Below are 12,543 nucleotides of genomic sequence, written 5' to 3' on the forward strand. Positions count from 1 at the left end.
ACAAGGGTAGAAAGCATTCATATTCTTTGCCAAAATATCACAAGAATGGTCTCTGACCCAGTTGCTAATATTGTTTCCCCTGAAACCTCCTGAGCTAGGCCCCTGCAGCCCACATTGCTATCAGCCCTACATTCTTTCAAGATCCTACTAGGCTTGCCCATTAAACTCCATTTACAGCATTCAAGCCCCTTTTGCTTCCCAAAGTCCCAAAGTCTTTTGCATTCCTTCAGAAAAGTCCACTTGGTAGCTCATAACTCCAGCTCTAGGGGATTCAGTGCCCTCCTCTAGACCCTGTAGGCACCTGCCCTCACACATACACAGACCCCCTCCCACATATGCAGGTAATTTACAAATAAATATAAATTTTATGAAGTTGATCACTTGGACAACTTTGTGGGGCTATGGAAGCACAGGGTTCCTGATTAAACTGGGTTGGTATGAGCATTTTACCAGGAGCTGGGAGATCTTTGGTTTCTAATACTACCTCATTTTTTTGTTCTTCTTTATGTGGTGGTCTGAATGAGAATGCTTCCCTAGGCCCATAGGCACTGTCACTATTAGGAGGTGTGGCCTTGTTGGAGGAAGTGTGTCATGGGGGTGGGCTTTGAGGTTTTAGAAGCTCAAGCCAGGCCCACTGTCACTCTTTCTTCCTGCTGCCTGCATCCAGATGTAGAACTCTCGACTACCTTTCTAGCACCACGTCTTCCTACGTGCCACCATGTTTTCCATGATGACGTGGCTAAACTGTAAGCCAGCCCCAGTGAAATGTTTTCTTTTATAAGAATTGTTGTGGCCATGGTGTCTCTTCACAGCAGTTGAAATCCTAACCAAGTCACTTTATCACTGGCTCCTTAAAATCATCTAGGTGACAAAAAGTAATCTTTAAGAAATGATTAAGACCACCCCAGGCTTCCTGGTGTGTGACTCGCCCCGTGCCTCCTTTAATTTCCCTCTACCAATGTGCCATATGAAGCAGCCAGTGCCAGGATTCTCCTGACCCCGTGGCTTACCTTGGAGCAGAGGTGATGCTCTCCCCTCTGAGGATGCTTCTCTTTGCAGGAGGTGCTTTGCTTAGAACTCTGGAGTCTTCATAGCCTCTCTGACCAAAAGGAAGATAACTTGGAGGCCAAGGGACAAAATATTGGCTTTTGTTTGTTTGTTTGTTTGTTTGTTTGTTCCTTTATCCTCGTTGGCTCAAGCCTCCAGTTTGGGTTACTGAACCCCCAGAAGGACTCTTCCAGAAGTCTTGAAGCAACGGATTTTATCTTTCACCTTTATGCAGCACCTACAGAGCTTAGGGAAAGTGCCATGGCTGGAAAATCTGAGCAATGTCACTTATTCCTCCATGAGATAAAGCCCACGTAACCCAAGGCAACACAAAGGAAATCGGTTCCTGATTCCCTTGGGGCACAAGGGATACTGGGGATTGTTTGCTGAAATATCCATGAATGTGAGGGACTGGGATGCCACAGGAAGACAGGCATGCTGAGGCAGGGTCTTGAGAGAAGTGGTGTGTGGTACCCAGTTCCCTGGGTCAGGAAGGGCTCTCTTTGCAGGAGAGTTAAGGTTGACTCCACTGGGGCCCCAGGCCTGGTGTGAGGCATCAGTGACTTCGCTGTGTTCTGCTGTGAGATGAGATGGCAGAGGCTTTGGGAGGGGATATGAAGGGCAGACCAGCGTGATGTGCAACCAAGAGAGGCTAAAATCAGGGGAAACCAGACAGTGGAGCCTGTCAGGGCCACTCATAGGCAAATGTACCTTTGTGTCATCCGCGTTCCTGAGGGTGGGGGTAACGGGAAAATCAAACGCTGTCGAGAACACTTCTGAACGCCCTTGAAGCCTGAGCAACCGTTCACACAGGGGCCACTGATATCAAAACGGCACAGGTCAAAAACCCAGCTATTCCCAGGTGTGGGCGGTTAGCCTCTTAAGAGCATGCAGGGTACATTCCCCACCTGCCCAAAAGCACACTGGGCGCGGGAGGGATTGGCCACTTAGTCCAAGACGCTTTCTCAGCCAGCACAGTTCACAGAAAGGCCAAGATCTGGAACCTATCACGCAGCAGGGTCAGGCATGGCAGTCTAAAGTGTGACTCTTGTTCTGGTTAGTGTTTTTTTTTTTTTTTTTTTTTTTGTTTTGTTTTAAATCAGCTTGACACAAGCTAGGGTCCTCTGATAAGAAGAAACCTCAGCTGAGAAAATGCCTCATTCGACTGGCCCACAGACAAGCCTGTGAGGGAATTTCTTCACTGATGAGTGACGTGGTAGGGCTGGCCATCTCTGACCAGTGCCGTCCACAGTCAGGTGGTCCTGGGTTGTATGAGAAAGTAGGCCGAGCAAGCTGCATGGAGCAAGGCGGTAAGCTGTGGTCCTCCATAAACTTTGCCGCATTCAGTTCCTGTCTCTCGGTTCCTGCCTTGTGTGAGTTCCTGCCTTGGCCTCCCTAGGTGATGGGCTCTGATCACGATGTGTGAGACGGATAAACCCTGTCCTCCCTAGGCTGCCCTTGGTTATAGCGCTTATCACAGCAAACTAGGACTGCCCTGCCCATTCTGGCCTTCTTCAGGCAGGGCAGCACAAGCTCCCCAGAGAAGGGAAGGTGTTCAACAGCCCCAGACGCACGAGGCAGTACTTCGGGATGAGGACGTGGAAAGGCTCCAGGGAAATGGCAGTGTATTATAGAGGCTAGACTAGTGTCTCCCAGACATCTCGCTCCACCCAACGCTGCTCTTTAGATGAAATACACGAGAGAAGTGATGCGATCCTTTCACGGTGTATTAACCTTTGCTAACAGTTTATTACTATTATTGCTATTATTATTAGTAGTAGTAATATTACTACTACTACTACTAATTATCCCCTGAGCTGTCTAAGAATAATCAGCATTTGCTTAGAATGATCAGTGATGGGGCCTCCCAGGAGTCTACCCATCTTCTGCAGGAAAGTTTCTTTATATAATGCTAACTCTTGAAGGGCTTACACATTTGGGAAAGCACGTGCAGGAACAGCAAAGATGAGGGACAGTTCATGAATTTAAAAGGAAGGCGTTCTCAGGAGCTGTGGTGTTGTTGGATGAAAATCCTGATACCGGAACTCAGTTACCTCTCAACAATTTTTTTTTTTAAGACAGAGTCTCACTCTGTAGCCCTGGCTGTACTAGAATTGGCTACGTAGACCAGACCAGCATCTGCCTCCCGGGTGTTGGGATTAAAGACTTGTGCCATCACACACAGAATACTTCCCTATAATTTGCTGGCCGTATGCTATAAGGGCTATTTCCACTTGTCTTAGGGATTTTTTATTGCTGTGAAGAGGCACCATGACCACAGCAACTCTTATAAAGGAAACCTTTAATTGGGGCGGCTCACTTACAGTTTCAGAGGTTCAGTTTATTATTGTCATGATGGGGAGCATGTCAGGGTGTGGGCAGATGTGGTGCTGGAGCTCAGAGTGCTACATCTTGCAGACAACAGGACGCTGACTCAGACACTGGGTGATATTATGAGCATAGGAATCCTCCAAGCTCTCCACCTCCGCCCCGAGTGACACACTGCTTCCAAGAAGGCCATACCTACTCAAACAAAGCCACACCTTCTAATAGTGCGACTCCCTATGAGATTATGGGACCCAATTACATTCAAACCACCACACCACTGCTGTTGGTTGCATGCCAAGAGAGTACGCTATACTCTTTGGTTGCAGGATGTGGAGAAATTCAGACTGAGACTGAATGGAAAGTTTCTTCCTTGTTGAATGGCTTTCATAGCTCTAGAAGATGCTATGCAAGGTTCTCAAGAAAAATTGTTGTAGCCTGCTTGGCTATGGACCGTGCTTATTGCACTTCCGACAAACTGGACAAAATCTACCTACTCATGAAACAGTGGCATTACTGTCATTGGTGCAACTGAACTGCTTTCTGTTTGGATCAGTACCCACCCCCTAGATGCTCATTCAGTTCTGGTACTATAAGCCAGGGCATAAGCCCATGGCTAAAGAGGTCATAGGCTTCATTGGGGATGCAGCTGCTATTGTTTTGTTACGTGAATGGGATGTGCCTATCAATTTGCCTTCTAAGTGTTTGTGTTTATGCCCATGAATGCTCATTGTTGTCGTTGTCCTGAAGTGAAACCTTTTGTAATGGGTGATATACTGCACAGACTCATAACCTACTCAAGTGCCAAGTAATGGATGTGGCATAGTGGCCCAATGCTCAGTCACAGGTGGAGGAAAGTGACCAGACCTCTGTATCACCTCCTTCAAGGCCTGGGGAGCCCTGTGGAAGGGGGGGGGCAGAAAGAACAGAAGGCTAGAAGGTTGTGTTCCTCCTTCAGGAGGAGGAGGCAGTTTCAAAAGGTTCAAGAAGTTAGGGAAAATTACAAGGCTAAGAAAAGCTAATGAAATTTAAGGAACCTAGAGTCGAAGGATTCTGAAGTGACGTCCCCGAGGTTATAAAAGCAACGGAGAGCTTTTGGGGCACGGGGATTCTTCCCAACAGGGGAGGATGTACAGGGAGCTCCTGGACACTGCGTTCATGAGGCATCGCCCACACTAGGCTGGACTTTTGGTGATGCATTTGCCTTTGAGTCACCCGCGCTCTGAATAACTCCTCACTTTTGCTCCTGTAAGAAACCTCAGGATGCATGCCGGCTTGCTAGGCCAGGCTTGGCTGGAATTATTTCTCTGGTCTGTCCTCAGTGTCTGTACTGAGTGAGTAGACACTGGCTTACACTTAAAAAAGTCACACAGTGGAGAATTTGAGATGATAGGAATTGGGCTGTCCTATCCCAAGCCTTCAGATCCCACGGTGAGGTCCGCTGGAGAGGCCAGGTCTATTTGGCTCCTCCCTCAAGAGTCTTTGTACATGTTGTCTGTTCCCATGGCTGACTCAGCTCTGCCAGTGTCATATTTCCATGGCTCCTTCCCTGTTCTCCTTCTACAATGATTGGTTCCTTCATAGCAATGGCAAGTTTGTGATATGTTTTATGTATTAATCACATCTTGTTGAATGTACATTTTTTTAAACTATAGGGGTATGTTCTCACTTGGCCTGTTGTGTGGCCATTATTAGACTTCTCAGCAAATGTCTAAGGAGATGAAGTACTTTAGTGTTCTTTGGTGCAGTGCTGCACAATGACCACCAGAGGGCAATGCTGTCCTACCCCTTTTTGTACGGCAGGGTCTCTGATTCCTGGGATTTTCCGAGGTTGCTTGCTCCCGAAAGAACTCTTGAGTGTTAGCTGCAACGAACACCCTGGCCAGTGAGGTTAGGAACAGTTGAAGCTAATGATCCTGTCATCTCCTGGTTCAGATGAGAGCCTCTTAGAGACTGCTGACCCCCCACCCCAAAAATAACCCTCCGAGACTCTGCTAGAACTCCTTGACCACCTGTTAGGTCCCTCGAGGCACTGGTGTGGAGCCTGGTGTTGGACAATATATGATCACTGGCCCTGGTTTGGTTTCTTGACGTTATAATAGAACACTGACCAGAACAAATGTTTGGGAGGAAAGGGTTTATTTCAGTTTACAGAGTACAGCCAATAATGAAGGAGCTCAAAGCAGGGTGACCCCCCACCCCTAGCTTTCTTATACAGCTCAAGACCACCTGCTTAGGGATAGTGCCACCTGTGATAGGCTGGGCCCTCCTCCATCAGTTAGCGATTAAGAATGCCTCCCGTAGCTGCAGGCTAGTCTAATCAAGGCAATCTTCAGTTGAGGTTACCTTTTCCTAAGTGACTTTGTTGTGTTAACTGTGACAACATCTTGCTGTGTCTTATAGAGAAGAGGAGGCCAATTTTCAACAAAATTTAAGAGAACTCGACCTCGTATGTTATTGCCAAAAGGCATTTCATTGGTTTGTTAGGGTTGGGGGGGGGTGGCTTCTACCTGATCCCTGGCTCTCTAGGGCAAGGTCCACACACCTATTATAAATTTTATGGCAAGACTGGGGGGTAGCTCATTAGTAGCATGCACAGGGCCCTGGGTTTGATTCCCCAGCACTGCAAAAAACTGGGGGAGGTGTCACAAGCCTGTAATTTCAGCACTTGGGAGAAGACAGGAGGCTCATCCCAGCTAGTCTGAGTCTAGACATGAGCCTCTCTCTCCAAAGGGAAAAGGGAGGGGGAGCCAGAGAGATGGCTCAGCGGCTAAGAACATCCAATGCCAGTTCTAAGGACTGGTGTTTCGATCCCAGCAACATAAGAAGCTGTGTACACCTGCAAGTCTGAAACACCAGCTCTGAATGTGGCCAAGACAGGAGGATCATTATGACTTGTCTTAAAGGAACAGGTAGAGAGTAGTGGAGGAAGACACCTAACACCCTCTTCTAGCCTCTGCGCTTGTGCACATTGTGTGTGCAACAACACTCTCTTCTACCTTCTGCATTTGTGCACATGTGTGCAACAACACCCTCTTCTACCTTCTGCACTTGCGCACATGTGTGTGCTCCACTGTGCTGGGGGAGTGGTACATATTCTGCAACCACTCACTTACTGAGGAACTAGCTCACCAGCTTTAGGCTAGAGAAACCTGATTCTAGGTTCCTGCTGGGAAGGAAGGCTGGGGAGTAATGAAGAACAGAAAAGTCCATGGACTAGAAGACAGAGGAGGTTGACTTCCTGTGAGACTGGGTGGCCTCGCAGGGTGTAGCTGGGATGGGTGAGTGACTCTGGATGCTGCCTGTCTGCTGGATCTCTGTGACGTGGGTGAAGGGAGCCTGGAAGAGTCCGAAGAGGGATGGAGATTTTGCAGGTAGGCCGCGGCACAGTGTTCCCAGCTAACGGGAGGGGGCTCACCAGTCGGGTTGCTCCTTCTGCCTGGGAGCTTGAGGAAAGGTGGAAGAAATCAGAAAGCGAAGGGGAACGGATGGGAAGGTCTGCACTTTGGTTTTCTTGTCTTAATGGCATTGCCCAGGTGAGCAGCATCTGTGGGTTCTCCAAAGGGTCTTCCTTTCGGTTATTTTGAAGACAAGTCTTTCCCAGGATACCCGCTCTTTGCTGCCTCTGCCTCCAAGCCGCAGGCTGCAGTTTAACGGAGCAGTCCCTTGGTTCACGTGCCCATGAAGTTGCAGCCTGAGTTTGGGTACTGACCCGGGATAGAGGGGATCTGGTAGCGTTCTGGAGACGAAGTATGAGCCCATGCACGCAGGGGAAACAGCTCTTCCTCTGCTCCCTGGGACCCGAGTCAGCACCTTCGCCTTCCTCTCCTGATTAACCCTGGTGCAAAGTGAGGGTGCCGGAGAGTCTTCAGTCTGGGCTCACTGCCAAGCATCCAGGAGAAATGGCATTGCCTCTGACTTGCCTCTGGGCCTCTGTAACATGGAACGGTAGTACGAGGAGCTTACAAAGCGAGGAAGGAAATTGGAAGCAGAAGCAGTGCTGCAGGTTAGAGCCACAGAGAGGGGCTTGGTTACCCCTCTTCCGTGGGAGATTGAGAGAAAGACCGGAAGTGAGGAGGCGCATTTCCAACCTGCCCTCCTCGCTCCGATCACACAAAAATAAAAGTTCTTCCTCCTCAGTTCTGCAATTTTCCATTAAGTCAAGCATTCCTCAAAAATAAAACGGTCCTGTATTCTCTCTTCCACAATTGGGCTTTGGGGATCATTTCTGGATTCCGTGGAGGACGACTGATTATTCTCAGAATATTGATAAATGTCCAGGGAACGCCACAGGATAACGTGTTTGTGTCCCAGAGGACACTTTATTGTTGGAGGGCCCTCAGCACTGTTAGGCACCGGCGCCCTCAGGTGTCTCCTTCTAGAGCTGTGTGATCACCACAGGCAACTCCAGCATCTTTTACCAAAGCCCGGGAGCCGCCATCCTTGAGGTCTGTGTACCCATCCAGTAAGAACTCCTCTTTCTTCTGGAAATTAGTCTTGTGGTATCGGCAATCCTCAAGAAAAGTTGAAAGACTACCCAAAAATACAATACAAAACAAAACAAAAACCTGTCCCTGTCAGAGACTTCAGGGTGGTGTGTTCGAGCTGTCCTGTGGCCTCCTCTGCCGCTCACCGAGACTTCCCACCCTTAGAGCTCGCTTCTGAGAAAGATCCCCTTGCACTGTCTAGTCTGGGGCAGCCACGGCTGTCTTGTTATTTTTAATCGTTTCATTTATGATTTACAAAATAACTATTCCTGGGAGGAAAAAAAAATCTCAGACGCATCCTGGGAGCTTCAGAAATCCCAGGCAAGTGAAGGTCCAGCAGACCTAGCGTGGCTGTGGCGTTAGAACCGTTGAAGCGTCACCGAGGTGGATGCTCTGGCCACACCCCTCCCCACCCCTGCCGGCAGGGCAAAGCCAAAGCAGCTCCTACGTTCAGGGCATCATTAACTGACTCCTCTGAAAGCTCCAAGAGTAGCTGCATAGCCCCGTGCGGTTTTCTTTTCTTTTCTTTTTTTCTTTCCTTTCCTTTCCTTTCCTTTCCTTTCCTTTCCTTTCCTTTTCTTTTCTTTTCTTTTCTTTTCTTTTCTTTTCTTTTCTTTTCTTTTCTTTTCTTTTCTTTTCTTTTCTTTTTTTGTCCCTTAAGACCCAAGGGAGTCGGAGTCTAGCATCCCCGCCCGTTTTCTTCATAAGCAGCTCGACTGCAGTTCTAAGACAGGTTATTAGCATGAATTGTGTAGCTAAGCCGCACCCTGTAGTGCGCTTGCCTATCAAGTGCAAGACTTTTGTCCAAACAAAAACAAACAAAAACCTAGAGCTGGGTAGTAAAAGGGAAGGAATAGATTTAATTCCAAGTATTCTAGTTGGAGGAGACTCCAGTGCGGGCGGGCTGGTTAGAAGAAGAGCAAGGTGAGGATCAGAGGACAGAGGATAGAAACCAACTACGGGGAAACAGGAGGTGGAAGAGGGGATTCCGGCCAAAGGGACCGAACACCGTTCTTGTCAGGGACATCAGCGGACACTTGGAGGATCAGGGGACAATTAGGAGGATCAATTATGCAAGAAAATCCTCCAAACGGCCCGTCTTCGCCCTGCTCTGTTCTAGAGGTGGCCAAGGTCTTGAAAAAAAAATTCGTAAAATAAAAATTAAAAAGTCTTAAAAATAATCTAAAGCACTTTTAGCAAAAGCTAAAGCTCCCTAAACTAATAAATATATTTGTCCCTTTATTTGTTTATTGAGATAAACCTGAACTTTCTCTTGGTTTTCTCTCGAAGGATGCTGCATCTCATGGGACTCAGGGCACTAGGCGTTGACCACAACAGTTCTCTGTCTGAAGGGCTTGCCTCCCCACTTCCACATACCCGCGGGTTTCTAGGCGCTCTCTGCCTTCCACACTGGATCATATCCTACCTGTTCATTCAACAAATTCTACAATTAGTTCTTGTAATCAAAGCGGTGAGTTTGTTTGGAAAAATAGTTATTTAAAGTGGCCTTTAAAGGTTAATATTTGCTTATGCATGTGTGTGCATGGTGCCTAGGAGGTCAGAATAGAGTGTTGGGTCCCCTACAGTTAGAGTTGTGGGCTGCAGAACCTGGGGACTGGTCCTCTGCAAGAGTAGCAAGCATTTTTAACCTGCACCATCTCCCAGTTCCCAGGCTGTTTCTCTTCATTCTTTTTTAACTGCTATTTTAAATATTTTAGGGGCATGATAAAAACCAATGTATTCTTTTGACATTTTCATTCATTGGTGTGCCTGTGGTTGGCTTCTCCCCCTACGCTATTCCATCCTTCTTCCTGCCTCATCCTCGTTCCTTTCTTCTCTGCTAGTGGGACAGAATTCTCAGAAGAAATACAAGTTCATCAATACTTTTAAGTGTTCAACATCATTAACCAACAAGCAAATACAAATGAAAACACCACTGAGATCCCACCTCACTCGATATTTCTCTTCCTTGAGGGCCTGGTAGATTCTGACAGAGTCCTGGCCTCTTTATTGAGAGACCATGGCAGCTTCCATCTTGCCGCTCATCACAGATCCTGTTTAAATTCTTTGGAGTCTCTTGATTTAATTTTGGTAGGTCATGTGTGTCTAGGAATTTACCCATCTCTTTTACATTTCCCAGATTTTTAGAATCAGTCTTCAAATATTCTCTAACTATTCAAAGGATTTTATTGGTATAAGTTGTAACAACCCTTCTTTATTTCTAGTGTCATTCATTTGGATCTTGCTTCCCTTTCTTTTGGTTAGTTTGTCTAAGGGTTTATGGTTTTAATTATTTCCCCATTGAACTGATGGCTCTATTGAGTTTTCGCAGCGTTCTTTTACTAGTAACTTCACTGATTTCTATTCTGATCTTCATTATTTCCTTCTACCTACTAATTTTGGTTTGACTTACTCCATTTTTCTTAACAACATTGAGATATATCCTGTTACATATTTGAACAAAGTTGGTTCCACTTTTATTCTAATATTTTGGTTTTGTGGTTGACACCAAAGCTACCCTAAACTACACTTTTGGTAAGTGAGTTGGGAAGTAATCGTCACAGTTTTATCTTACGTCGTCTTTCTTCCTCTCCTGCCTTACGATTTTAGTTGTACATAGCCTTATGTACAGTGATGGTCCTATGAAACAGCCATCGCATGGACGTAAGGGTCCCTGCACAGGAGGAAATGCAGGGGGAAACGCTTTGATGCAAAACCATGCCTCAAGATCTTTCTGGGTGATTTGATTTTGATTCCATGGAGTCTCTGAAGCTGCTAGCTCTTGGGCCACTTTATGACTCATGAGTGTAGTGATGCAAAAATAGCTCATATTGACATGAAATAGCATTCCTGGAACTTCAATGGACTTCTCTTCCCAACTTACAAAGGCCATTGCTGCTTCAGGTTACATAATTGTGTCACTCCCCCAATCCATAAACGTGTCCTTCCTTTGATTGGCCTAGGATTTACCTCAGCATCTTAATCATGGCTACCTTAATCCTGAGTTCAAGAAAATCTGTTTATTTCTATCTGAGAGTCATCATTTTACTTCTCATCAAAAGTTTTTTTTTTTTTTGGCAATAAACCACAATGGCATTTGTGCTGGTCACATAATAAAGCAAAACACCTAACCAACTCCACTTCTTGTGTGTTTCAAGGGTGGCTGAGGGGTCACGTGCTAGCAATAAAAGGCAGGGTGAACACAATCCTCTCGAAAGTTGTCTGTGACTTAATCTTGAGAAGGTGGTAAGGAATCAGCATCTATGGTAGCATCCTATTTACAGAAAGGAAAAGACTGCGTGCGCATGTTCATGGTTTTGGTGATCGCAAATAGACTGAGAACACAGTTACTTATGATGACTGGCATTGTTGACAGGCAAGATCATTAAGTCAGGCAACTGTTACAAGCTATTTCCATATTCAGAACTTCTTAGGACAGATGCACAGACAGATACCACACAGAATGGAGCGGCTCTATGTGCACACCCTACACCTCCTTCCTGGCACTGGAGCTTGCTGTGGTCTTAATATTTCCCTTTATGTATATGTACTATAACATATGATGCCATGATCATTTTTAACTTTAAAATGAAGGCTGCTTATTTTAAAGGTGTAAAATTATATGACAGATTGAAGATTTTTTTGAAAAAGAAAGTTCTTCCTAGGAGACTTTTATAATTTAGATATACAGCCACATATAAAATATATAATACCCCTATATGTAGTTAAATATATATGTATACACATATATATATCTGTGTTACAAAGAGCAGATACAAAAAGCACACACACACACACACACACACACACACACACACACACGGTCTTTAAGCTGTGTCCTAAAAAGCAAAAGAACTTTCTTGACTAGATATGGTGGTGGTGCACTCTTGTAACCCCAGCATTTAGGAGGCTGAGACAGGAGACTGAGAGTGCCAGGCCTGTCTGGCCTGCATAGCGAGTTCAAGGCCAGCCTGTAACACAGAATGAGACCGTGCCTCCGTGAAGTAAGTCTAAACCAAACAACTTTGCTGAGAGACACAGAAGTCTGAGAGAAATGACACAACACACTTTGTATTTGGTTAAGAGACCTTTAAAAGTTACCCAGGATTCTCACAGTTCAGTTGTTGGGACACTCTGGTTCTGGTACTGGAACACAGAGAGAAAGGATGTGGTGGCTACAGCTGCCCCAGTACACACAAGAACTTCGTGCATGAAAACACATGCCCTTACAAAGTCATAGAGCAAAACTACACCATCAAAGAAATGATACAGGAATAACCCACTCGCTGACCGAGGGGGAAACATAACCAACTATTTTACTGTGCATAGTAAATTAAATTCCAGGGGATTCAAAGCCCTGTGTTGTTGCCCAGTTGATGAAGAAAGCACTGGAGAAGCCAGTGAAAGCAAGGAGCCCATCAGCTGGGTTCTTTGTATAACCTGAAACACAGAAGATGAACCAGAAGACTCTTTTCTAACTTCTACCAGTTCTACAAAATGGAAACAATTCTAGACATTTTAAAACAAAAGTTAAGTCATTACATACAATAGGTGTCTAGGGAATCAGGGTTTAACTTTCTTAGGAAACCCTCAGAAAGCAAGTAACAAACATCAAAAGCAGTTTCCATATGTACAAGTAGCATCCCCAACATTCTCAAGAACGAGTGGAAAGATGGCTACACCA

Source organism: Alexandromys fortis, unplaced genomic scaffold, assembly GCF_014885135.2.
Source record: "Alexandromys fortis isolate MF-2015 unplaced genomic scaffold, M_Fortis_MF-2015_v1.1 scaffold_99, whole genome shotgun sequence".
NCBI classification, from domain to species: domain Eukaryota; kingdom Metazoa; phylum Chordata; class Mammalia; order Rodentia; family Cricetidae; genus Alexandromys; species Alexandromys fortis.